The sequence below is a fragment of the Canis aureus genome, chromosome 7 (assembly GCF_053574225.1).
Source record: "Canis aureus isolate CA01 chromosome 7, VMU_Caureus_v.1.0, whole genome shotgun sequence".
NCBI classification, from domain to species: domain Eukaryota; kingdom Metazoa; phylum Chordata; class Mammalia; order Carnivora; family Canidae; genus Canis; species Canis aureus.
Genome location: NC_135617.1, coordinates 71,634,435 through 71,659,730, shown reverse-complemented (window position 1 = coordinate 71,659,730; position 25,296 = coordinate 71,634,435). Strand labels below are relative to the sequence as shown.

Below are 25,296 nucleotides of genomic sequence, written 5' to 3'. Positions count from 1 at the left end.
CCTGTGCTTTTCGTGATACTCCCAAGTCATTGCTAAGACCACTGATGAGAAAAGTTCTCCATGTTTTTTTCCCTAGGAGTTTTATGGTTTCACTTCTTACATTTAAGTCTTAAATCCATTCAAGTAAATTTTTGTGAGTGACAGGAGACAAAAATGCAGTGTCGTTCTTCTGCATGTGGTCTCCAGAATGGTACCAACCATGTGGTTGGTTCCCTTGTCAAAGATTAGTTCGCCATATATGTGAGGTTTATTTGTGGGCTCTCAGTTCTGGTCCATTGTTCTCTCTGCCTGCTTTTATGCCAGTACCATACTGTTCTGATCAGTACAGCTTTGTGATGTAGTTGGAAATCAGGAATTGGAGTGCCTCAGAGACTCCTGGGTGGCTCAATGTATCTCTGCCTCTCTCTGTGTGTCTTTCATGAATGAATAAATAATATCTTTTAAAAAAAAAAAAGGAATTGTAGGGCCTTGGATTTGTTGTTCTTTCTCAACATTGTTTTGGCTATTTGGGGTCTCTTTTAATCCCATATGAATGTGGGTATAGTTTTTACTGTTTCCTTGAAAGCTATCATTGCAATTCTGATACAGATTGCATTGACTCCATATGTCACTTTGACACTGTGGATAATTTAACAATATTAATTCTTCCAATCCCCGCCATTTCGTGGACGCCAGGTCAGCGAGAGCATCTGCGGGAGCCGGGCGGGAGGGGAGCAGGAAGCGGGAAGCCCCATCCGAGAGTGTGTGGATTTGAGCGTCCGCTTTCTAACCCAAGATCTCGAAATGCATCGTGATTCCTGTCCATTGGACTGCAAGGTTTATGTAGGTAATCTTGGAAACAATGGTAACAAGACTGAATTGGAACGAGCTTTTGGCTATTATGGACCACTCCGAAGTGTGTGGGTTGCTAGAAACCCTCCCGGCTTTGCTTTTGTTGAATTTGAAGATCCCCGAGATGCAGCGGATGCTGTCCGAGAGCTAGATGGAAGAACGCTGTGTGGCTGCCGAGTAAGAGTGGAACTCTCGAATGGTGAAAAGAGAAGTCGAAATCGTGGCCCACCTCCTTCTTGGGGTCGTCGCCCTCGAGATGATTATCGGAGAAGGAGTCCTCCACCTCGGCGCAGATCTCCAAGACGGAGAAGCTTCTCCCGCAGCCGGAGCAGGTCCCTTTCTAGAGATAGGAGGAGAGAGAGATCACCGTCCCGGGAGAGAAATCACAAGCCGTCCCGATCCTTCTCTAGGTCTCGTAGCCGATCTAGGTCAAATGAAAGGAAGTAGAAGACCAGATTACAAGAGGATTGGTGTACAGTAAATAACTTCATTTGACAGGAGTATGTACAGAAAATTCAAGTTTTGTTTGAGACTTCATAAGCTTGGTGCATTTTTAAGATGTTTTAGCTGTTCACATTTGTTTGTCTCTTGGAACAGTGACACATAAAGATGTATTTCTCTATGATTTGAATGGATCATATGAGGCATGTAATACCAAGAATTGTTACTTTACAATGTTCCCTTAAGCAAAATTGAATTTGTTTTGAAGTTCAGTCTTACATTGACTGATAATAAACCTCTAACTCTGCCCAGCTAAAGCTTGACATTTAATATTATGAAAACAAAGCCGGCAGAAATTGAAAGAAGAGTCTCTCACATAGCTGGGCTATATTCTGCAGCTGGAGTTGAAGAAGCAGTCTTTAAAAGCTGGTATGAGCACAAGCCAGCAGGTAAAAATTTAAGCTGCACTGTTAAACTAGATTAGAGGTTTAAAGAAAAACTAGTTTTCATACTGGGCAGGCGTTGTCCAGTTGGTGTAGAATTGGAAGTTTCAAGAAAGTTAGTTTACCTTTGCTTTTAGGTCATAAGTTTCTTATGTGATTGCTGTATGTGAACACACAGCTCTTTGTAACATTCTCTATTTGGTGATTTGAAACTACTCAAGATACCAGTGTCCTGCCAGTTTAAGGGTACATTGTAGAGCTGAACTTTGAGTTACTGTGCAAGATTTTTTTCATGCTGTCATTTGTAATATGTTTGTGAAAATCCTTGGGATTAAAGTTTTGGTTACAAAAAAAAAAAAAAAAAAATTCTTCCAATCCAAGAATATGGGATATCTTTTCTTATTTCTTTATTTTATGATTTTATTTATTTATTTATTTATTTATTCATTCATGAGAGACACAGAAAGAGAGGCAGAGACATAGGCAGAGGGAGAAGTAGGCTCCATGGAGGGAGCCCAATGTGGGACTCGATCCCAGAACTCCAGGATCATGCCCTGAGCTGAAGGCAGACACTCAACTGCTGAGCCACCCAGGTGTCCCGGGATATCATTTCATTTATTGCCTCATCTGAAAGTTTTTCATCAAAATTTTTTGTGCGCGTATTTTTCCCTGATTAAATTTATTCCTAAGTCTTGTATTATTTTTGATGCAACTATAAATGTATTGCTTTCTGAATTCCTCTTTCAGATATTTTGTTGTTAGGGTATAGTCAAACTTTTATATATATACTGATTTCATATCCCATAACATTACTGAATTTGCTATTAGTCCTAAAGTTTGTTTGTTGAAGTCTTTAGGGTTTTCTCCTTATAAGATTAAGTCATAGCTAAGATATGGAACAACTTGAGTGCTCATGAATGAATGAATGGATAAAGATAATTGTATATATATATAATATTGTGTATATATACATTATACATATTATATATACATTATGTAAAATATTGTGTATAAAGATAATTGTATATATAATATTGTATATATACACAATATATATAATTGTGTGTATATATATATGTACAATGGGATTGTAGTCTGTTGCACGCTCTGCGGCAACATGATCAGGGTCCCGAGGGTAAGGGGATGAGGAAAATAAAAGAAAAGTAAAGAGATGGTGACAGGAGGGACACAGTGGATGATGTCCAAGCAGTGCCAGCTTTATTCAAGGTTCAACAACATTATATAGCATAAGCAAAACAAAGACAAAGAAGTATCTGTTCTTAGCATGTTTGTGAAACCCTCCAAGGTTCCCCTTTATCAGCATGCAAGACAGACCCACTGGCACCAGAAGACCTTGGTAAATAGATAAGCTTATTGCTCCAGATGTACATACCTCAAAGGAACATTAGATATGGTTAACAGACCAGCAAGAACAGCACAGACCCCTATTCAACTTTATGGCCAGGCCAGAATACATTGTATCTAATGTGTTATGTGGGTGATCAGGTACCAGCCAGCTCTGAAAACCATTGCTCAAGCCCTTTCTCAAGCATCAACCAACTATTCACCCTTTAGGCTCCTGAGCCTTTTGAGTGAATGAGGGACGCAAGTCCGGGTCTGGTTTGGTTTAGTTAACTCCAGCTAGTCTGTGGTTGCCCACAGTAGTCAGCTATATTAAAGAATGAAATCTTGCCATTTGTGATGATAGGGATGGACTCTGTGGATATTGTACTTAGGAAAATAAGTCAGAAAGAGAGAAATACCACATGAGCTCACTTGTGTGTGGAATCTAAAACAACAACAGCAACCAACAAACAACTCCCCCTCAAAAAGAGTAAAAGAGGGGATCCCTGGGTGGTGCAGCGGTTTGGCGCCTGCCTTTGGCCCAGGGCGCGATCCTGGAGACCCAGGATTGAATCCCACATCGGGCTCCCAGTGCATGGAGCCTGCTTCTCCCTCTGCCTATGTCTCTGCCTCTCTCTCTCTCTCTCTCTCTCTCTATCATAAATAAATAAAAAAAATTTTTTAAAAAAGAGTAAAAGATTGTGCTCATAAAAACAGTGAACAGATTTGTGATCGCCAGAGGTAGGAGTGGGATGGTGAGTGAAACAGGTGAAGGGGGCCAACAGTTATAGATTTCCAATTGTAAAGGAAGCTACAAGGCTGTTGTATAGCATGATGACTAGTTAACAATACTGCTTTGTGTATTTGAACGTTGCTAGGAGAGGAAATCTTGAAAGAAAAAAATTCATGTCATCTGCAAACAGAGACAGTTTCACCTCTTCCTTTCCAATTTGGACGCTTTTTATTTCTTTTCCTTGCCTCAGTGCTCTGGCTAGGATTTCCAGTACTATGATGAATAGACATGGTGAGAGTGAGCATCCTTGTCTTGTTCCCCATCTTGGAGTAAAGGCCTTTGCTTTTCACCATTGAGGATGATGTTAGTGGGCGCTTGGTATATATGGCCTTTATTATGTTGACAAACATTTCTTCTATACCCAGTTTCTTGAGAGTTTTGATCATGAAAGGATATTGACTTTTGTCAAATGTATTTTGAAGCATCGCTGGATCCCAGGCATAAATCTCACTTGATCATGGTATATGTTCCTTTTAAACAGCTTTTGAATTCATTTTGCTGGTATTTTGTTGAGGATGGTTGCATCTTCATTCATCCATGATATTAGCCCGTCATTTTCTTTTCTCATAATGTCCTTGTCTGGCTTTGCTATCAGCATGAAGTTGGCCACATTAAATGAGTTTGGAAGTCTATCTTCCTCTTTAGTATTTTAGAAGAGTCTGAGAAAGATTGGTATTGGTTCTTCCTTATGCTTGATAGAATTCACCAGTGAAGTTGCATGGGTGCTTTCTTTTGTAGGGAGACTTTCTATTCCCCATTCAATCTTCTACTAGTTATTGATCTGTTCAGATTCGCTAAATTTTCATGATTCAGTCTCGGTAACTTTTATGTTTTTAGGAATTTATCCAATATTTCTATTTAATTTGTTGGCATTTACTGTCATAATAGAGTCTTATGCTCATACATACCTTTGTGGGATCAGTGGTGATGTCTCCCTGTTTTGTTCATAATTGTATGTATTTGAGTGATTACTATTATCATATAATAATTATTTATATTATAACTATATTAAATTGTATTTATGTAAATATAAATATTTTATGTAAATATAAATGTATGTATTTTATTTATTTTATTTACTGAAAATAATACATTTTTTTCTTAGTGTAGCTAACCAATTGTCAATTTTGTTTTTCTTATCATAAAGTCAACTCTTCATTTCATTGATCTTTTCTAATGTGTTTTTTATCACAATTTCATTTCTTTCCATTCAGATATTTATTTTCATCCTTCTAATAACTTTGGGCTTGTTTGTTCTTCTTTTTCTAGTTTTTTGAAGTGTCACATGAGGTTGTTTATTTGCGATCTTTCTTACATAGGCATTTATTGTCATAAACGTCCCTCTTAAGAAATGATTTTGCTACATCTCATAAGACTTGATATGTCTGTATCCATTTTTATTATCTCAAGATATTTTTCTGACTGTGCGACTGCGTTTAAGAAGGTGGCTGTGGCAGCTGTGCCAGCGGCTGAGGCGGTGGCTGAGGCAGCAAGGAAGGAAACAGAAGATGGCAGATTTTTTTGAAAGGACTGCCTGTCTACAACAAAAGCAATTTTAGTCAATTTCGTGCTGACTCTGTGTGCAAAGCTTCGAACCGGCGTCCTTCAGTCTACCTGCCCACCTGGGAGTACCCATCTGAACAGATCATTGTGACAGAAAAGACAAACATCCTTTTGCGCTACCTACATCAGCAATAGGACAAAAAGAACACCGCCAAGAAGAGAGACCAGAAGCAAGTGGACCTTGAGGGTGAGAACTCTGTACCCCCCCACACCCACACCCCCACAAGGTCGCTGGGACCAACAGCCGGACATGCATGAGGACACTTAAGACTCTCACTCCCCCACAGGCGCCTCCTGTCTTGTCTGCTCCAGGCCCGCCCTCCTTGTGTAAGCGCCCCCTGTCCTGCCCCTACTGGCCCACCCACACCTGACTATCCATACCACTTCCAACCTCATAGGAGCAGAAGTATTTATTTTCCTTGAGTTTTTATTTATGCTGTAAAATGTACCAAGCAATGGTTAAAGGGGACATCAGACCCAGTAGTGTGATGTTGGTAGATGCTTTCTAAAAAACATTGTTATTCACAAACTCCACTACCCAGAATCCCCTTTCACTCCCCCACCCCCCTCCAGGTCTCCTCCGGAAAAACCAGAGTATGTCTGCAAGGGTCTAGAGCCAGGGCCATGCTGTGGCCCAGCAGCATGGGTGGGAGCCTTTCTCCCTGCTCCTACTCTCTAGTCCGGGCCTTAAAGACTTGGCTGGGACCTATTCTGTGCCCAGGCTTTGCTCTGAATGTGTGCCAGAGGGAGAAGTTGGCATTTCCGGATCTTTCTCTTAAGTCATTTTATCACAGACTAGTGCGTGCTCCGTGTCCACCCCAATAAAAAAGGATCTTTCCTACTCGAAAAATAAAAGCGGGGGGTATTTTTCTGATCTCCTTTTTTATTTCATCTTTGACTCGTGATTGTTCAGGTGGGTCTTGTTTCATTTCCACTTATTTATCAATTTTCCACTTTTGCTACTGTTACTGATTTCTGGATTCATACCATCCTGGCTGGAAAAGATACTTACACGATTTCAAGTTCTGAATCATGTTAAGGCTTGTTTGGGACCTACGCTATCCCAGATAGTATTCTGTGTGCACTTGGGAAGAATGTGTATCCCCCTCTGTTGAATGTAGTATTCTGGATGTGTCTGTTAGATCTCTAGTTCAAGTCCAAGATTTCCTTATGGTTTTATATCTGAATGACCTATCCATTGTTGAAAGAAAGTGGGGCAATGAAGTCCTTCTATTATTGCATTGCTGTCTATTTTCGCCTTCAGATCTGTTCATAATTGCTTAATATATGTAGGTGCTCCAGTGGTGGTTGCATCCATATTTACAGCTGTTATCTCCTCCTGCTGAATTGACCCCTTTGACATCATATAATGACCTTCGTTGTTTACACTTTTTGTCTGATCCAACTCTAGTAACTCCTGCTCCCTTTTGCTCTCCACTTGCTGCAATACTTTATCTATCCCTTCACTCTGAGCCTCTGAGTGGCCTTAAAGCTAACAATAGTATCCTTTTAAAAACAGCAGAGCCGGGGATCCCTGGGTGGCGCAGCGGTTTAGCGCCTGCCTTTGGCCCAGGGCGCGATCCTGGAGACCCGGGATCGAATCCCACATCGGGCTCCCAGTGCATGGAGCCTGCTTCTCCCTCTGCCTGTGTCTCTGCCTCTCTCTCTCTCTCTCTCTGTGACTATCATAAGTAAATTAAAAAAAAAAAAAAAAACAACAACAGCAGAGCCTTTTCTTAATCCACTCAGGAGCTCTCTTTTGACTGGGGAATTGAATCCATTCACCCTTAGAATCACTGTTGATAGATAAAAACCTACTATTTTGTTAACTGTTTTTCTGCTTGTTTTGTTCCTTTGTTCCAGTCTTCCTTTCTGCCTTCATTGTGAGTTGGTGATGTTTTGTAGTAGAATGCTTTGGCTCTTTTCTCTTTATCCCTTGTGTATCTACTGTAGGTGGGTGCTCTGTGGTTCCCAGGAGGCTATCATATCCATCCTTGCAGTTATCACAGCCTATTTTAAGCTGATATCAACTTAACTTCAACTGCACAGAAAACTCTACACATCTACTCCTCCGCCCACATTTTATGTTGTTGATGTCACAATTTACATATTTTTTGTGTGTATTCATTAACCAAATATTGAAGTTCTAGTTATTTTAACACTTTTGTCTTTTAAGTTTTATACTAGAGTATAAATTTATATGGATTTATACTCCACCATACAGTGCTAGAGACTTCTGAGTATATATTTACCTTTATCATTGAATTCATATCTTCCTATGTTTTCATGTCAATACTTAGTGTTTTTCATTTATTTCTTTTTAATAAGATTTTATTTATTATTTGAGAGGAAGAGAAGCACGTATTAGGTGAGGAGCAGAGGGAGAAGCATGTTCCCTGCTGAGCAAGTAGCTTGATCCTGGGGCTCCATCCTAGGACTCGATCTCAGAACTCTGGGGTCATGACCTGAGCTGAGGGCAGATGCTCAACTGACTGAGCCACCCAGGTGCCCTTGTTTCATTTCTATTTCAAGAAATCCATTTGGCATTTCTTCTAAGGCAGGTCTAGTAGAGATGAACTCCTTCAGTTTTGTCTGGGAAGGTCTTGATCTCTCCTTCATTTCCAAAAGACAATTTTGCTGGATAAATATTCTTGGTTAATAGCTTTTGCCTTGAGCATTTTAAATATATCAAACCCATACACATGGCCTATAAGGTATCTGTGTTAATCTCTTCAATCTTGCTGAGCTTCTTTAAAATAACCATTTGGAATTCATTTTCAGAGAACTCACAGATGTCCATTTCTTTGTGGGTTCTGCTGTCTCCTCGTGATAGTCCAGAGCTTTCCCAGAGGTGCTGCCCTCAATTTGTGTTATTTATTTATCATTTTTGTTGATGTTTTTACAGAATCAAAGTTCGTACACTCTTATTTATTTATTTTTACATTTTTAACACTTGATTTTTGTGTTTGTTGTTTCTATGGAGAGATCAGCAGTGGGAGCTCCTACTCTGCTGTCACCTGACTTCAGCGGGAACATCTGTAAGGCTATTGTTTTAACATCTTTCTCTAGCAGGTTTGCCATCTATTCTTTCTCAGACAGTTCTACTCATTGATTTTTTTCCTTTCAACAGTCAAACTTTCCTGATTCTTCATAGGCTCGTGATTTTTTGTTTTGAAAACTGCATATTTAAATCCTCTGTGATAACTCTGGAATTCAGACTCTCCCCTTCCCCAGAGTTTGCACAGCTTTGTTGGTTGCTATTTGTCACTTCTGTTTCTTGGTCGTTCTGTTGCGTAGTGTCCTGTGGGAGGAATCCACCTAAGGTGTCAACTTGAGAACCTCTCAGATCATTTAGGAGCCTGTGCCTTTCCCTGGGCACATGTAAGGCCGTAAAGTCCCTGTATTTGCAGCTGCTTTTCCATGTTGTAGTCCTTATATCTTGCCTCCCAAAATGGAAAAAAGGAGGAAATGAGGGGGAAGTTCCCAGGCGTTTCAAATACCCGTGAAGTTTCTTCAACCACAGGAGCAAGGTTTGTCCCATGGGTGGTGGGCGTTGCAAACACGGTTGCCTGCATCTTTGCTGCATCCCCGTGACCAAAAGCAGCCAGCAGCGATCAGAACATTTATTCCTGGGGCAGCCCCAGTGGCACAGCGGTTTAGCGCCGCCTGCGGCCCAGGGTGTGATCCTAAAGACCCTGGATCGAGTCCCACGTCGGGCTCCCTGCATGGAGCCTGCTTCTCCCTTTGCCTGCTTCTCCCTCTGCCTGTGTCTCTGCCCCTCTCTCTCTCTCTCTCTGTGTCTCTCATGAATAAATAAATAAAATCTTTTAAAAAAAAAAAAGAACATTTATTCCTGATGTTCACAAACAGCGCCCTAATTGCTCACCTTAGCTTCCACTACCTGTGCCAACTGCTGTGGGGACTCCTGCCGGCTGTTGGCCACAGGCCTAGAGGCCAGAGGACAGTTGCCTCATCTATGGCACAGGCTGGAAGTGCCTGAAGTGACCTGCCCTCTACCCTCCCAGCCTTCCCCCTGCAAGAGCAAGCCTTCAGTAGACCCCAGCTTTCCCCGACAGCTCTAAACCCTCAGTGCATCTGTCATCCAGGAGGACATGTGGTCCCAGGTGCTTCCTGCCCCTCCAGCCACCCTGACAGCACCTCTTCACAGCCAGTCAGCATGATGCGAGGTTCTAGTGGATTTAGCAGATCATCTCATTGTGGGTTTGTTATTACAGCTTTACTGAGATCTTATTCACTCTCCATTCACTGATTTAAGTGTACAATTCAACAGTTTAGGATGTTCACAGAGTTGTGCGACTATCGCTACAACCAATTTTATTTTTCTTAAGATTTTATTAATTTATTTATGAGAGACACGGAGAGAGAGGCAGAGACATAAGCAGAGGGAGAAGCAGGCTCCCTGCAGGGGAGCTCAATCCCGGGACCCCGGAATCACGACCTGAGCCAAAGGCAGATGTGGGACTCAAATACCCAAGTATTTTAGTTCTTAAAGAGTGTGTGTGTGTGTGTGCGCGCGCACCCATACATGTGTGAGACTATGCGTTGTCTTTTTTTCACATGTAGAATTTTATCCAGAAGTCCCTTCACTTATATTGAGGTGAAAAGAGATAATGTTCAAAGATTATGTAATGGATTTGGATCTGTGCGTGTGGGAATCAATCCCGGGACCCTGGAATCATGACCTGAGCCAAAGGCAGATGGCCAACTGCTGAGCCACCCAGGCTTCCTGTTACAACCAATTTTAGATTATTTTCATCAGCCCTAAAGAAACCTTGTGCTCATTAGCAGTCACCCCTCACTTCTCCTGTCACCTCTCCCCAATCCTGCGCAACCACTAAACTACTGTCTGTAGATTTGCCTTTTATCGACATTTCTTAAAATATCACCTTGATTTCTTTGTCACTTTCCCATTTATCCCCCTTCCCACTGCTCACCACGTCTGTGCCCTGGGAGACCATCCTCTACCCTCCACTCAGGGAGTGGACTCCTGTGTCTCCAGATGCTCCTGGCTGCCACTACAGTTTGGCAAATGGGAAGCTCCAGTAAGTAGTGTGTCCGATGCTCACTGATCTGAGCAGCACTGACATGTTCTGTGGGCTAGTCTTGGTTGCTAACATGCATGGCAAAGATTCCTCCCAATACGTGGCCTGTCTTTTCACTTTCTTGATGACGTCTTTAGATGAACAGCACTATTAGTTATAACTAATAACATAGAGGATTCTTTCTCTATTGCAAATGTCTTCCATTGTTCTGCTAAGTTCTTTCTTAAATCAGAGTCATAGTGATATTTTTCTGTAATATTTTCTGAAATTTTATAGATTGTAATTGATTTGTTTTTGCATGTGTATGGTGTGAAGAAAAGGTTCACATCTATCTTTTTTCCTTCATGAATGGCCAGTAGTTGATTCACTTTTATTGAAAACTCCATCCTTTCCCCTCTCTCCTCAAGTCTTACCTCTATCAACAATCCTGTATCCACATATATGTGGAATTATTTCTAAATTCCTTATTTGGTACACTGGTCTCCTTTTTTATCTCTTTGACAATTTTCTTCTTGTTATCCTAGATTTCGGTCCTTTTACTACAAGGGATCTATGGTCAAAGACCAGAGGTAGCCTATGGGATAATAAAAATATTTGGTCCCCAAGCCATTAGGATATCCTGAGTGATAAGAGTGTCTCTGATATGTTAATGAGGTGACTTGGGTGAGGGTCCTAGATAGCTTCACGTTGGGACTGGTGACCAGGAGGACCAAACCATGATTACAGAGTTAGAGACATTGGCCTCACTCACCGACCTCTGGGGAGAGGCACTGGAGGCTGACCTCCATCACCGATGGTCGATGGCCAGTGAATGAATCATGCCTATGTCATGAACCTTCCATGAAAACTTCTCAACAACAGGGTTCACAGAGCTTCTGAAATGACAAACACATCTGAGGGTGGCACATTCCAACTCCACAGTGACAGAAGCTCCTGCACTGGAACCTTCACACTCCCACACTCCTGTACCTCCTTATCTGGCTGCTCATATGTATCCTTATAATAAACCATAAGAGTAAGCAGAAAATTTTCCTGAGTTTCTAGGAGTCATTCTAGAACTTTGAGGGTTCTAGAGTTACCCCCACTCTGTAGCCAACTTGAAGAAAAGTGCAGGTGACATGAATAGCTGATAGTTGAGACTTGCTCATGAGCTGTGGGCAATCTTGCAGGATGAATCCTTACACCTGTGGGTTCCATGCTCACTCCAGGTCGACAATGTCAGAACTGAAATGAACTGGAGCACCTGGGGCTCAGTCAGTTAGGAATCTGCCTCATGTCATGATCTTGGGGTCCTGGGATCGACCTGAGGTGGGCTCCCTGCTCAGTGGGAAGTCTGCTTCTCCCTCTCCCTCTGCCACTCCCCTATGTATTCTCTGTCTCCTCAGGTGGAGGAATAAATCTTCACCACTCCACAAGGAGAAATTCAGAGTAAGAGCAAGCAAGTAAACCTGTACCTCATCTTACAAGAGCAAAGGATAAGGCAGAAGCATTCCTATCATGTCCTTCTGTCTGCAACCAGATGCTCATGGTCCTGTTAGCAGGCCCAAAATGAAGTCATTTATGCTAAACACCACCAAGAACTTAATACTTAGCCTAACTGCAGCTTCAGCTTCTCCCAGAAATGTGACCTATAATCAGCCACCAGAAGTTCCTGGTCAGCACTGGAGGGATGCCACTGAAAGACCACTTCCTTTCCCCTTAGCAGGGCCACCTTGCTTACAACAAGGCATTTTTTTTACCAATAGTTTCCTTTTCTCCATTCCCCTATGCCTTTAAAATACTTTCCTTTCTGCAGCTAGAAGAGGTTCCTTGCGATTTGCTAGCTGGGCAGCTGCCCAATTCATGAACCATTGAATAAACTCCCCTTTTCATTTTCTCAGCCAAACTGTTGTGAATGAACAGTTCAGACTTTGAGGGACACTATAGCTACACTAGAAAACCAGGCTGGTGCTCTGAGTTCTTTCACTGTTTGGTTTTTCATCCTTGGCAAGCAGTCACATAAAAGCTGATAGATGTTAAGAGATTCTCTCCCCCAGGATGTCGCCAGGCACAAGGAAATATAAACGTCAGCATGACACATTGGTACCCACACAGACCCATTGAAGTCGTACAGACCTGGGTGTTCTCCTCTTTGCAAGGAGCCAAAGGCAGGGCAAACACATCCTGAGTCATCATGCCACCAGCCCACAACACCATTGCATGTATCTGTGAGCGAACACTGGAGTGGACAAAAGCTGGATCTAATCATGTAGTACCAAGGGAATTAGAAGACAGGTGTCATTTATTAGACACTTGTTCCTTCGGTCAAACCTGAGTGCCTACAAAGCACACCAGATCAAGTTTCAGCCTCAGATCTGTGCTCCAAGAATGGCTTTCTCCATCCCTCTCCATCCCTCACCCCAACTGCCTTCCTACATGAGGAGAATTCCAAATTTAGGGTCTTTAGAAGAGACCGCCTCTCTCCACAGAGGAGGAAGTCCTATTTTCCCAACATCCTTCTAGTTACACACAGCATGAGACTCCACCAAACAGGTGACAACACGCTGGCCCTGACTCACGACCTGGGGACAGAGAGAAGCTGCCACTATGCAGAAGGCATGGGCATAGGTGGCAGGATGGCAGTGTGTCATCCAGTCCCACAAGCAGCAGCTATGGCAGTCCCAGCCAAGGGGGCCAGTGTTCTGGATTAACTGAGTCAGTGGTGTGAGCAGTGACAACTGTGCCCAGCAGCAGAAGCCATGGTTCCTGTGTGAGACCTGGTTTACTGTGCAATTGTGGATTCTGTTCCTGGCTGTGTAGCCTAAGCCTGTGGTATGATTTTCCCCCAAACAATATTTTATATACATAGAAGACATAGATAAGTATGTATGTATCCCCTATCCTTTGTCTAAGTTCAAGAAAAGTTGGATTCCATTCTTTGCTCCAAGAAATCAATCAGAGGAATAGTTGCAGAGAACAAGCATTCAGAGATGTTTGTCATACTGAACTGTGAACCGCTCCCTAATCCTCCCACCTGACCATATCCCATGATAAAACAATGCCACATATCTTACAACAGCATGTCTCATACTGACAACAAATGCCTTGTCTCTATGAGGGGAAAAAGTCCACATTTAAAAGAAACTTGAATGCCCTCCCCACCCAGGCTTGCTCTGATCACGGATCGCAGTGGTTCCCGCTGAGCACTAGGATCAAGCACTAGGATCACTCATGCAGCTTCTCACAAAATGCACAGGCCTCTCCCCAGACTCAGAGACTCAGAATATTAGGCACAAGATCAAGGAATTGCCTGTTTAATAAGCCCTACAGGTAAGGCTGATGCACAGCCACATGGGAATCTTAATGTACATTCCTGCTGTTAAAAGTATGATGTGAAGACCTGCAGCAGAGTAGCACCTCGTGAAAAACACAGAACTTCACCCATACTTCCCAGATGCAAAACGTGGCGTGTCATGTATCTGTCACACAACACACACCAGTGAAGGAGTGACCGGTGTAGAGCATCTCCCTATTCCAGAGTCAGTATTTTTGCTAATGCAGCCTCAGACCACATCTGCTCTGGGGCAGCTCCAGCACTGTGACCTATCAGGCTGCCAGCAGCGCCTCTATACTTCTCTCACCATCCTATCCCTCCTCCCTCCCTCCCCACTCTCACAGCACCTTTCCTGCACACCACATACATTCCATTTTCAAAAAACAACCACCCTTGACTCACAACTGCTATTTCCCAACCGAAGAGAAACCAAGGAGACTCTGCTTCATAACACCTTGACTTTGGATTGGAGCCAGCACAGGATCACTAGGGCAGAGCACAGGCAAGCAGGGGATGGAAACACAACAAGAACTGATTTTAAATGAGAAATTACAGCATGCTTCCTGTCTGCCAATCCAGTATCTGTTCCTCTGAGAAGACTGGGGAAACGATGGAAAGAACAGTCGAGCCCTAGAAGGAGGATAAGACTTGAATGAGTCTGAAAATAACCTCTGGATACACAGATGCCTGTGCACAGGGGCTGCCCTGGGCCTTGTGGAGATACTGACGGCCAACCACCTCCTGCTGCTGTCAGACAGGAGACCCCCGAAGATGAATGAGGCCAGAACTCCCACAGGAACATGAGAAAAGGACTGATCCTCTACAGACACACAGAAACAGCAAATAAACACCAAGAGCTGGGGCTGAGAGCCCAAACCCAGGCCCGATCCTAGGCTGACCCTGCCACACAACATTGCTGCCCATGGTCCCGGAGGCAGGACAAGGTCTGGGTGATGCCCAAGTCTCTATGATCACAGGTCCTGGAAGGACAGGTTCTACTGGAGGGACAAGGACAAAACAGCAGAGAGAGTCCTCAGCTGAGTGACCATGTCACACCCTTGCTGCACTGAGCACCAAGTGGGCATGAGGCTCCTCCATACTAGGCTCCTCACAGCGTCTCCTGTCCTCACATAGAGCAGACACAGTACACCAAATCTGCAGGTTCTGGAAGAGTCTCAGTGCTCCCATTTATTTCCTCTCTCAAACTTTAGGAATCTTCTCCTTTCAGATCAGATCTGACTAACTGATCAGCTCCTCATGACAAGAACTGGAAAAAACAATTTCACATCCACAGTCCTATGTTCAATAAGGAAGTAAGAAGTTGTAGCTCGGTGTAACATAAAGACAGGGATGGAGATGACCCGCTCTCCCTCAGCTGCAACACAAAAGCAACACAAAAGCAGAACACAGGTCTGTCGGGGGAGGGGAGTCACGTGGGGAGGGAGCCAGTCTGCCCACCTCCTCACATTATGTTAATAGGAACATATTTCAGACACATTCAGACATGCCCTTTGCAGAAAGAGAAATCAGGGGTGTTGACATCACAAGGTGGGAAAGTGAACAAATCCTGCATCACTCAGTCCCCCACGAGGCAGCTGGTTCACACTATGAAATAAAATAATCATGAACAGATTTGGGTCAGTCATATACATGCTGACTTTCTCAACAGCTCAGCACATGCTCAAAATATCCTACTCAAAGAATCCCCACTACCCAATCACGGCCCAGTCCCCTCCCCACTCCCCCCTTCAGGCCCTCCAAGGTCTCACCAGTAGAAGCAGAGAGAGAGCCCTGGGCACTGTCACTGCCTGGGGCAGAACAGATAGAATGTGGTCAGAGCCAAAGGAGATGAGACCAAAGGAGGAGCTAGTGGGGGGGGTGCCAAGATCCCCATGGGGTCCTGTCTGTACCACCCCGGGGTTTCAGGGATCACCCCCTCCATACTCATGTGCAACCTCAGCATAATCCTTCTTCCACCTGTGGAAAGAAAACATCACATGAGGTGCCATGGAGAAGGCATGACCCGAGATCCTAGGTGAAACTCATAGCCTGGACCACACGGAAGTTTCCAAAACTTTAACTACAGACCTATGGAAGAATCAGGGACATGAAGAAAAGAGATAGCAGGATGAGACCAACCATTCTCCTGGAGTCTGTCCTCAGCAAGGACCTTGCTCTCTGACCTGTGACCACTGGGGATCAGATTCCATCACCACATTCAACAGGAGGGATGAGTTTGTCCTTCACTCTCACACGTGCTTTACTACACAGTGAATGTAGCAATGAGCTGCACAATGGAGTGGACAAGCACATGTGTGCGGGTAGCACTTCCCCTAAATGAGATAGGACAAACTTCTACCTGGGCTTGAAACGCTGAGAAAACTCAGAGCATCCCCTCCCTACCTGAGATCTACTTCCTCCACAGGACAGCTCCAGCCACCATAGTACCAGAGACCACAAAGACAAGCAGACCAGCAACGATGCCCACGATGGGGATGGTGAGCCGAGGAGGGGACTCTGGGAAGAGAGGATGAGGTGAGGGCCTTGCCCCTCAGGTCTCACCCTCAACTCTACTGAAGTTCTCCCACAAGGGCTCCTGATTTCCTTACCCCATCTCCGGGTGACAGGCTCCGCCAGCCCCTCATGCTGCACGTGGCACGTGTATCTCTGCTCCTGTCCAGAGGGCACCACCACAGCCGCCCACTTCTGGAAGGTCCCATCTCCTGCAGGCCTGGTCTCCACAAGCTCTGTGTCCTGGGTCTGGTCCTCCCCATCCCATTTGGCAGGTCAGGGTGACCTCACAGTCAGAGAAGGGGTGGTGGGTGAGAGTGCCTTTGGGGGATCTGAAGAGAAGGGTCAGAAAATTCAGGAACTTAGGGAGGAGTTAAGATGGCAGAGGAATAGGAGACCTTAACTTCATCTGGTCCCCGGAATACAGCTAGATATTTATCAAATCATTCTGAAAACCTGAGAAATAGATCGGAAATCTGAGAAAAGAAATGCTGCAATTGTACAAGTAGAAAACCAACCACTTTGTGGGAGGTAGGAGGTGCGAGGACCCAAATCCAGGGCGAAATATCAGAGGATACGTCAGAGGGGAGGGCGCCGCCTACAGGGGCTACTGCAAAGCATTGTATGCAGCGGGAGCACAAAATGAGAACTTCTAGAAGTCTCCTACAGTGGGGAGTCCCTGGCTTAAAGGGACTCAGGTGGCGATGGAGGCAAAATCCCAGGTGGGACAGCAGAGTCTCAGGATGAAGAATGGGAGTGTCTGAGCGCAGCAGGTCCCAGGCACCCACTGGGGAAGCCAGCTGCCATCAGCGAGTTTTGGTGCCGGGTTTCTGCTCAGTGTGGCCATGAACCACAAACCGCTACACAGTCAGGCAAACTGCTCTCTGAGCAGGGGCCCAGCAGGTGGGAGAAGCACAGCTATACCCCTCTTCCTTCCTGGGGAGGAACTGTATGGGTCCACACAGCTGGAGTGTGTCAGGTTTGGCGGCCTAAAACTCAGTTGCCTGCCTGAGATAAAAATGCTCAGTTGGGCAGCCCCAGTGGCTCAGCAGTTTAGCACCGCCTGCAGCCCAGGGTGTGATCCTGGAGACTCGGGATAGAGTCCCACATCCGGCTCCCTGCGTGAAGCCTGCTTCTCCCTCTGCCTGTGTCTCTGCCTCTTTCTCTCTCCTCTCTGTGTATTCTCATGAATAGATAAATAAAATCTTTTTAAAAAAATGCTCAGTCACAGGCTAGGTGAACACCTGGGAGACAAGGTGATCAACTGCTTTTCATGAGGGCTCACTGAAGAGTGCGGGTGTGAATTTTCAGCTCTAAGACTAGAGAGCGGGATGCAGCCCTATTCATCCTGCTCATGAGAGCCGAAAGCCTTCAGGGAGCAAAACAGGGCCACTTAGTGGAATCCAGAGCCACTTACACTGAGCTCGGCCTCTGTGCAAGAGAAGTACACTTCCACGGGGGCAAAGTCCACCTGAGGATCAGCGCAGCAGGACTCTCCCACAGAAGACCAGCACAACCAGCGGGCACCAGGTTTACTGATCAGAGCAGACAGCAAAGCTTCAGCTCTCAAGGAAAACAGTATATACCATTTATGTTTTTTTTTATTCTCTAGTCTTTCAGTATTATTTTTCAGTTATTTTCCTATTTTTTCAATTCTTTTTTATTCTTTAATTTTTATTTTCATATATGCATTATATATTTTTATTTTGCTTCCTTTTATTGAATTTTATTTTTGTATATATATATATATATATATATATATATATATATATATATATATATATATATATAATGTTTCTTTCTTATTTTGGGATCTAGTTTCTTTTATTTATTTAATTTTTTGTAAGATTTTATTTATTTATTCATGAGAGACACAGAGAGGCAGAGACATAGGCAGAGGGAGAAGCAGGCTCCCTGAAAGGAGCCCAGTGCAGAACTTGATCCCTGGATCCCAAGATCATGCCCTGAGCCAAATGCAGATGCTCAACCACTGAACCACCCAGCCATCACCGAGATCTAGTTTCTTTTATAAGCAGACCAAAACACACCCAGGGGATGCCTCAGGGATAAGAGTTCCTTAACCTACAAGGGTAGACACATAAGGCTGACAGCAGTCCTGTCCACAGAAACTGGACAAGCCAGAAAGGGCTGGCATGATATATTCAATGTGCTAAATGGGAAAAATATGCAGCCAAGAATATTTTATCCACCAAGGCTGTAATTCAAAATAGAAGGAGAGATAAAGAGTGTCCAGGAAAAATAAAAACTAGAGGAATTTGGGATGCCTGGGTGGCTCAGTGGTCGAGTGTCTGCCTTTGGCTCAGGGCATGATCCTGGAATCCCGAGATTGAGTACCACATTGGGCTCCCTGCATGGAGCCTATTTCTCCTCCCTCTGCCTGTGCCTCTGCCTCTCTCTGTGTGTCTCTCATGAATAAATAAATAAAATCTAAAAAAAAAAAAAAAAGAGGAATTTGTGAATACTAAATCAGCCCTGCAAGGAATATTAAAGGGGATCCTTTGAGTGAAGGGAGAGCCCAAAAGTAACAAAGATCAGAAAGGAAAAGAGACAATTTATAGGAATAGCGACTTTACAGGTAATAGAATGGCACTAAATTCATATCTTTCAAAATTACTCTGAATGTAAATGGACTAAATGCTCCAATCAAAAGACACAGGGTATCATAATGGATTAAAAAAACAAAACAAAACAAGACCCATCAATATGCTGCTTACAAGAGACTCATTTTAGACTCATTTAGACCCAAAGACACTTCTAGAGGTGGAGGGATGCCTGAGGGTGGCTCCGCGGTTAAGCACCTGCCTTTGGCTCAGGGCGTGATCCTGGGGTCCTGGGATTGAGTTTCGCATTGGGCTCCCTGCATGGAGCCTTCTTCTTCCTCTGCCTGTGTCTCTGCCTCTCTCTCTGTGTCTCTCATGAATAAATAAAATTTTTTAAAATACCAAAGAAATACAAACAATTATAAGAACATATTATGAGCAACTACATACCAACAAATTAGGCAATCTGGAAGAAATTGATGCATTCCTAGAAACATATAAACTACCAAACTGAAACAGGAATAAATAGAAAACCTGAACAGACCCATAACCAGGAAAGAAATTGAAGAAGTAATCAAAAATTCCCAACAAACAAGAGTCCAGGGCCAGATGACTTCCCAGGGGAATTCTACCAAACATTTAAAGAAGAATTAATATCTATTCTTCTAAAGCTGTTTCAAAAAATAGAAATGGAAGGAAAACTTGCAAACTCATTCTATGAGGCCAGCATTACTTTGATCCCATAACCAAACAACGGCCTCACTAAATAGGAGAATTACAGGTCAATATCCCTGATGAACATGGATGCAAAAATTCTCACCAAGATACTAGCTGATAGGATCCAACTGTACATTAAAAGGATTATTCAGGGATCCCTGGGTGGCGCAGCGGTTTGGCGCCTGCCTTTGGCCCAGGGCGCGATCCTAGAGACCCGGGATCGAATCCCACATCGGGCTCCCGGTGCATGGGAGCCTGCTTCTCCCTCTGCCTGTGTCTCTGCCTCTCTCTCTCTGTGACTATCATAAATAAATAAATAATTAAAACATTTTAATTAAAAAAAATAAATAAATAAAAGGATTATTCACCACAACCAAGTGGGATTTATCACTGGACTGCATAGGTGGTTCAACTTCCACAAATTAATAAAAGAAAGGAAAAGAATCATATGATTCTGTCAATATATGGAGAAAAAGCGTTTGACAAAACACAGAATCCTTTCTTTTTTAAAAAAAGATTTTATTATTTATTCATGGAAGACAAACAGAGAGAGAGGCAGAGACACAGGCAGAGGGAGAAGCAGGCTCCCTGCAAGGAGCCTGACGTGGGACTCGATCCTGGGTCTCCAGGATCACATCCTGGGCCGAAGGCAGCGCTAAACCGCTGAGCCACCCAGGCTGTCCCAGCATCCTTTCTTGATTAAAAACTCTCCACCATGTAGGTATCAAGGGAACATATTTCAATATCATAAAAGCCATATGAAAGACCCACAATGATTATCATCCTCAAGGGGGAAAAACTGAGAGCTTTTCCCCTAAGGTCAGGAACAAAACAGGGATATCCACTCTCACCACTGCTGTTCAACACAGTACCAGAAATCCTAGCCTCAGCGATGAGACAACAAAAAGAAATAAAAGGCATCCAAATTGGCCGGGAAGTCAAACTTTAACTCTTCACAGATGACATGATACTCTATGTAGAAAACCCAAGAAACTCTACAAAAAATAGCTGGATCTGATACAGGAATTCAGCGAAGTCACATGATATAAAATTGATGCATAGAAGTCAATTGCATTTCTATACACTAACAAAGAGGTAGAAGAAAGAGAAATCAAAGAATCGATCCCATTTACAGTTGCACCAAAACCATAAGATACCTAGGAATAAATCTAACCAAAGTGGTAAAAGATCTGCACTCTGAAAACTGTAGAACACTTATGAAAGAAATTGAGAAGAGATAAAGAGATGGAAAAATGTTCCATGCTCATGGATTAGAAGAACAAATACAGTTAAAATGTCTATGCTACCCAGGACAATCCACTCATTTAATGCAATCCCTATCAAAATACCATCAGCATTTTTCACAGAGCCAGAGTAAATAATCCTAAAATTTGTATGGAACCAGAGAAGACCCTGAATAGCCAAAGCAATGTTGAAAAAGAAAATCAAAGCTGGAGTCGTCATAATTCCAGACTTCAAGTTATATTACAAAGCTGTAATCATCAAGAAAGTATGGTACTGGCACAAAAACAGACACATAGATCATTGGAACAGAACAGAGAACCCAGAAATGGACCCTCAATTCTATGGTCAACTCATCTTTGACAAAGCAAGAAAGAATCCCCAAGTTAAAAAAAACAGTCTCTTCAACAAATGGCATTGGGAAAATTGGATAGCCACATGCAGAAGAATGAAATTGAACCACTCTCTTACACTATACACAAAAACAAAATGGATCAAAGACCTAAATGTGAGACAGGAACTCCTCAAAATCCTAGAGAACACAGACAGCAACTCTTTGACCTCAGCCACAGCAACTTCTTGCTAGACTGTCTCCAAAGGCAAACAAAACCAAATGAACAATTGGGACTTCACCAAGATAAAAAGCTTTTGCACAGCAAAGAAAACAATCAACAAAACTAAAAGGCAACCTACAGAATGGGAGAAGATATTTGCAAATGACATATCAGACAAAGGGTTAGTATCCAAGAGCTAAAGAAACTTATCAAACTCATAAAACAAAAATCCAGTTAAGAAATGGGCCAAAGACATGAACAGACATTTCTCCAAAGAAGACATACAAATGGCCAACAGACACATGAAGAAAATGCTCCACATCACTCAGCATCAGGGAAATACAAATCAAAACCGCAATGAGATACCACCTCACATCAGTCAGAATGGCTAAAATTAACAACTCAGGAAATAACAGATGTTGTCATGGATGCAGAGAAAAGATGTCTCCTACTGTTGGTGGGAATGCAAGTTGGAGCAGCCACTCCAGAAAACAGTATGGAAGTTCCTCAAAAAGGTAGAACTAGAACTACCCTACTACCCAGCAATTGCACTACTAGGTATTTATCCAAAGAATACAGACATAATGATTCCAAGGGGTACATGCACCCCAATATTTATAGCAGCAATGTCCACAACAGCCAAACTATTTAAAGAGCCCAGATGACCATAACAGACGAATGGATAATGAAAATGTGGTACATATATACAATGGAATATTACTTAGCCATCAAAAAGAATGAAATCTTGCCATTTGCAATTATGTGGATGAACTAGAGAGTATTATGCTAAGTGAAATAAGTCCATCAGAGAAAGACAAATATCATATGATTTCACTCATGTGTGGAATTTAAGAAACAAAACATAAACACAGGTGAATGGAAGGAAAAATGAAATAAGATGAAATCAGAGAGGGAGACAAACCATAAGCGTCTCTTAACTCTGGGAAACAAACTACGAGTTGCTAAAGCAGAGGTTGGTGGGGGGAAAGGATAACTGGGTGATGGGCATTATGGAGAGCAGGTACTGTAATGAGTGCTGGGTGTTATACACAATTGATGAATCATGTAAATTCTATCTCTGAAACTAATAATACAGCATATGTTAACTAAACTGAATTTAAGTTTAAAATTTATTTTAGGGATCCCTGGGTGGCGCAGCAGTTTGGCGCCTGCCTTTGGCCCAGGGCGCGATCCTGGAGACCCGGGATCAAGTCCCACGTCGGGCTCCCGGTGCATGGAGCCTGCTTCTCCCTCTGCCTATGTCTCTGCCTCTCTCTCTCTCTCTCTCTGTATGACTATCATAAATTTAAAAAAAATAATAAATAAATAAAATAAAATTTATTTTAGGGATCCCTGGCTCAGTGGTTTAGCACCTGCTCTTGGCCCAGGGCATGATCCTGGAGTCCCGGGATGGAGTCCTGCATTGGGCTCCCTGTGTGGAGCCTGCTTCTCCCTCTGTCTCTGTCTCAGCATCTCTCTCTCTGTCTCTCCCTCTCTCTGTCTCTCCCTCTCTCTCTCTCTCTCTCTCTCTGTGTCTCTCATGAATAAATGGATAAAATCTTTAAAAAAATAAAATAAATAAAATAAAATTTATTTTAAAAAAGGAAGAAAGGAAAGGAAAGGAGAGGAAGGAAGAAAGAAAGAAAGAAAGAAAGAAAGAAAGAAAGAAGAGAAAAAGAGAAAAGAAAGAGAAAGAGAGAAAGAAGAAAGAAAGAAAGAAAGAAAGAAAGAAAGAAAGAAAGAAAGAAAAGAAAGAAAGAAAAAGAAAGAAAGAAGAAAGAAAGAAAGAAGAAAGAAAGAAAGAAAGAAAGAAAGAAAGAAAGAAAGAAAGAAAGAAAGAAAGAAAGAAAGAAAGAAAGATTTAAATTCAGGAACTCTGTATCTGTCTTGGTCCACTGAAGCAGCTTTCATGTGGTCATCCTGAGAATGAGTAGGACAACTGGGGTGGGGGAAAGGAGCAATAACCCAGACACCAGCCTGAACACATAATCTCTTCTTGTTTGGAAAGTTCTAGAATTAGGATGAGATGGCCCAGTGTAGAAGGCAGGTTTTTGAGAGGTAAAAAGGAATTTCTAGTCCTGGCCTGGCTGGAGGCCAAGTGACTCAAACAGGTGAGGCCTGATTCCAAACACTTGAGGTACAGGGCTGAGAACAAAGCCTGAGAAAATCCCCCAAGGCTCCCAAAGGGAGTGAGTCAAAAAGAACTGCTCATCAGTTATTTCAGAAATGGTCTCCTCCTCCATCCCTGGAGGGAATGTGACCTTAATGGTCCCTAGGAGAAAGGCAGACCCTTAGGGCCACTCTCTAGTACCGGATCTGAAAACCTAGGCAGAGTTAGTCTCTCCATCCATGACGCATGGGAGGGCCATATACTGGTGTGGATTCTATTTCTTCCTATCCTCTCCCACGGCCTCAGCCTGAGGCGAGATCGGGGAGGCCCGGGGCCCCGGTACCTGCGCGCAGCAGCGTCTCCTTCCCCATCTCCAGGTACCTCCGCAGCCACTCCACGCACGTCGTCTCCAGGTAGTTCCTCAGGTGCCCTGCATCACCTGCCGCCTCCCTCTTGCGCCGGGTGATCTGCGCCGCCGCGTCCGCCGCGGTCCAGGAGCGCAGGTCCTCGTTCAGGGCGATGTAATCGGCGCCGTCGTAGGCGTCCTGACTGTACCCGCGGAGGAGGCGCCCGCCGGGCCCCAGGTCACAGCCAAACATCCACTGGAAGGTGTGAGACCCTGGCCCCCCCCCCCGCGGTCAGCTCCGCCCCGAGGCCCCGAGGCCCCGCCCCGCGGTGAACACCCTAGTAGTCCCGGGACCGCAAGACTTCTAAGTTCAAACCGAAAGGAAAACCGCTCGAAAGGGCGCACGGCCTCTTCCTGGCTCTGAGGACCCGTTTAGGGTGGGGGGCCTCGGACTCGGGGTGACGCCCGGACCCGGACCCTCGGGGCGACCCGGCCGGTCGGGGGGATGGGGGTCGTGCCCCGGCCCCGGGCCCGCGCCGCTCACCGGCCTCGCTCTGGTTGTAGTAGCCGCGCAGGGTGTCCAGGCTCACTCGGTACACCTGTGCGGTCTCCTTGGCGGTCCGCGTCTCCCGGTCCCAATACTCCGGCCCCTCCTGCTCCACCCACGGCGCCCGCGGCTCCATCCTCCCAGTGGCCGCGTCGCTGTCGAACCGCACGAACTGCGTGTCGTCCACGTAGCCGACGGCGATGAAGCGGGGGTCCCCGCGGCCGGGCCGGGACACGGAGGTGTAGAAATACCTCAGGGAGTGGGAGCCTGCGGAGCCGACGGCTGAGACCCCGCCCGACCCCCTCCCGCCGCGGGGCCCGGGGCCCAGGGGAGATGCCCGGGGCGGGGCGGAGGCGGGAGGGGCCGGGGGCGGCGGAGAGGCGGCTTCCCGGGGTCCCGCGTCCCCGCCCGCCGGTCCCCTCGCTCCCGCCCGCACTCACCCGCCCGGGTCAGGGTCACGGCCAGGGCCCCCGAAGGCAGCAGGGGCGGGGGGTGGGGGGCGCGCATCACGACTCGCATCCTTGAGGTTCCAGAGCCCCGAAGAGCCGGCAGGGGTGGCCCCGCAGGCCCGGACCCCGGGGACGCCGATCGGCTCCCCTAGAACCCCGCCGCCCAATGGGGGTGCGCGCTGGGGCCAAGTCCCGAGTATCCAGGCGGGAGGCCCTGAGGCGGGTTGGGAGAGGGGAGGGAGGCGCGCGGGGGACGGAACTGGGCTTCCCCGTCCCCAGACACCGCTCTAGGTCTTCCCGGAGACCCAGGGCTTTGCCCTGATTCCCCTCCACCTGCACGGAGCGCTTTCTCTCACCGTCTCCCTGAGGCCTGGCTGGCGGTCCTTCTGAGGAAACCGGGGACAGACACCAGGCAGGGATCAGCCCCTTTTTGTCCCTTACGTTTGTGGAAACCCTCGACTTGAGCTG

The 25,296-nt window shown here is 44.9% G+C and overlaps 2 pseudogenes across 1 annotated transcript; one reads left to right on the top strand and one right to left on the bottom strand.

Annotated features, from left to right (window-relative positions):
- Positions 1–659: 659 nt before the first annotated feature.
- Positions 660–2,081, top strand: LOC144317814 (serine/arginine-rich splicing factor 3 pseudogene; annotated as a pseudogene).
- Positions 2,082–14,235: 12,154 nt separating this feature from the next.
- Positions 14,236–24,933, bottom strand: LOC144317809 (DLA class I histocompatibility antigen, A9/A9 alpha chain-like; annotated as a pseudogene). Its single transcript, XR_013383760.1, has 5 exons — positions 24,820–24,933; positions 24,377–24,646; positions 23,830–24,105; positions 16,401–16,634; positions 14,236–16,308 (listed from the first exon to the last, which is right to left on the bottom strand). The product of XR_013383760.1 is annotated as a DLA class I histocompatibility antigen, A9/A9 alpha chain-like (transcript).
- Positions 24,934–25,296: the final 363 nt, after the last annotated feature.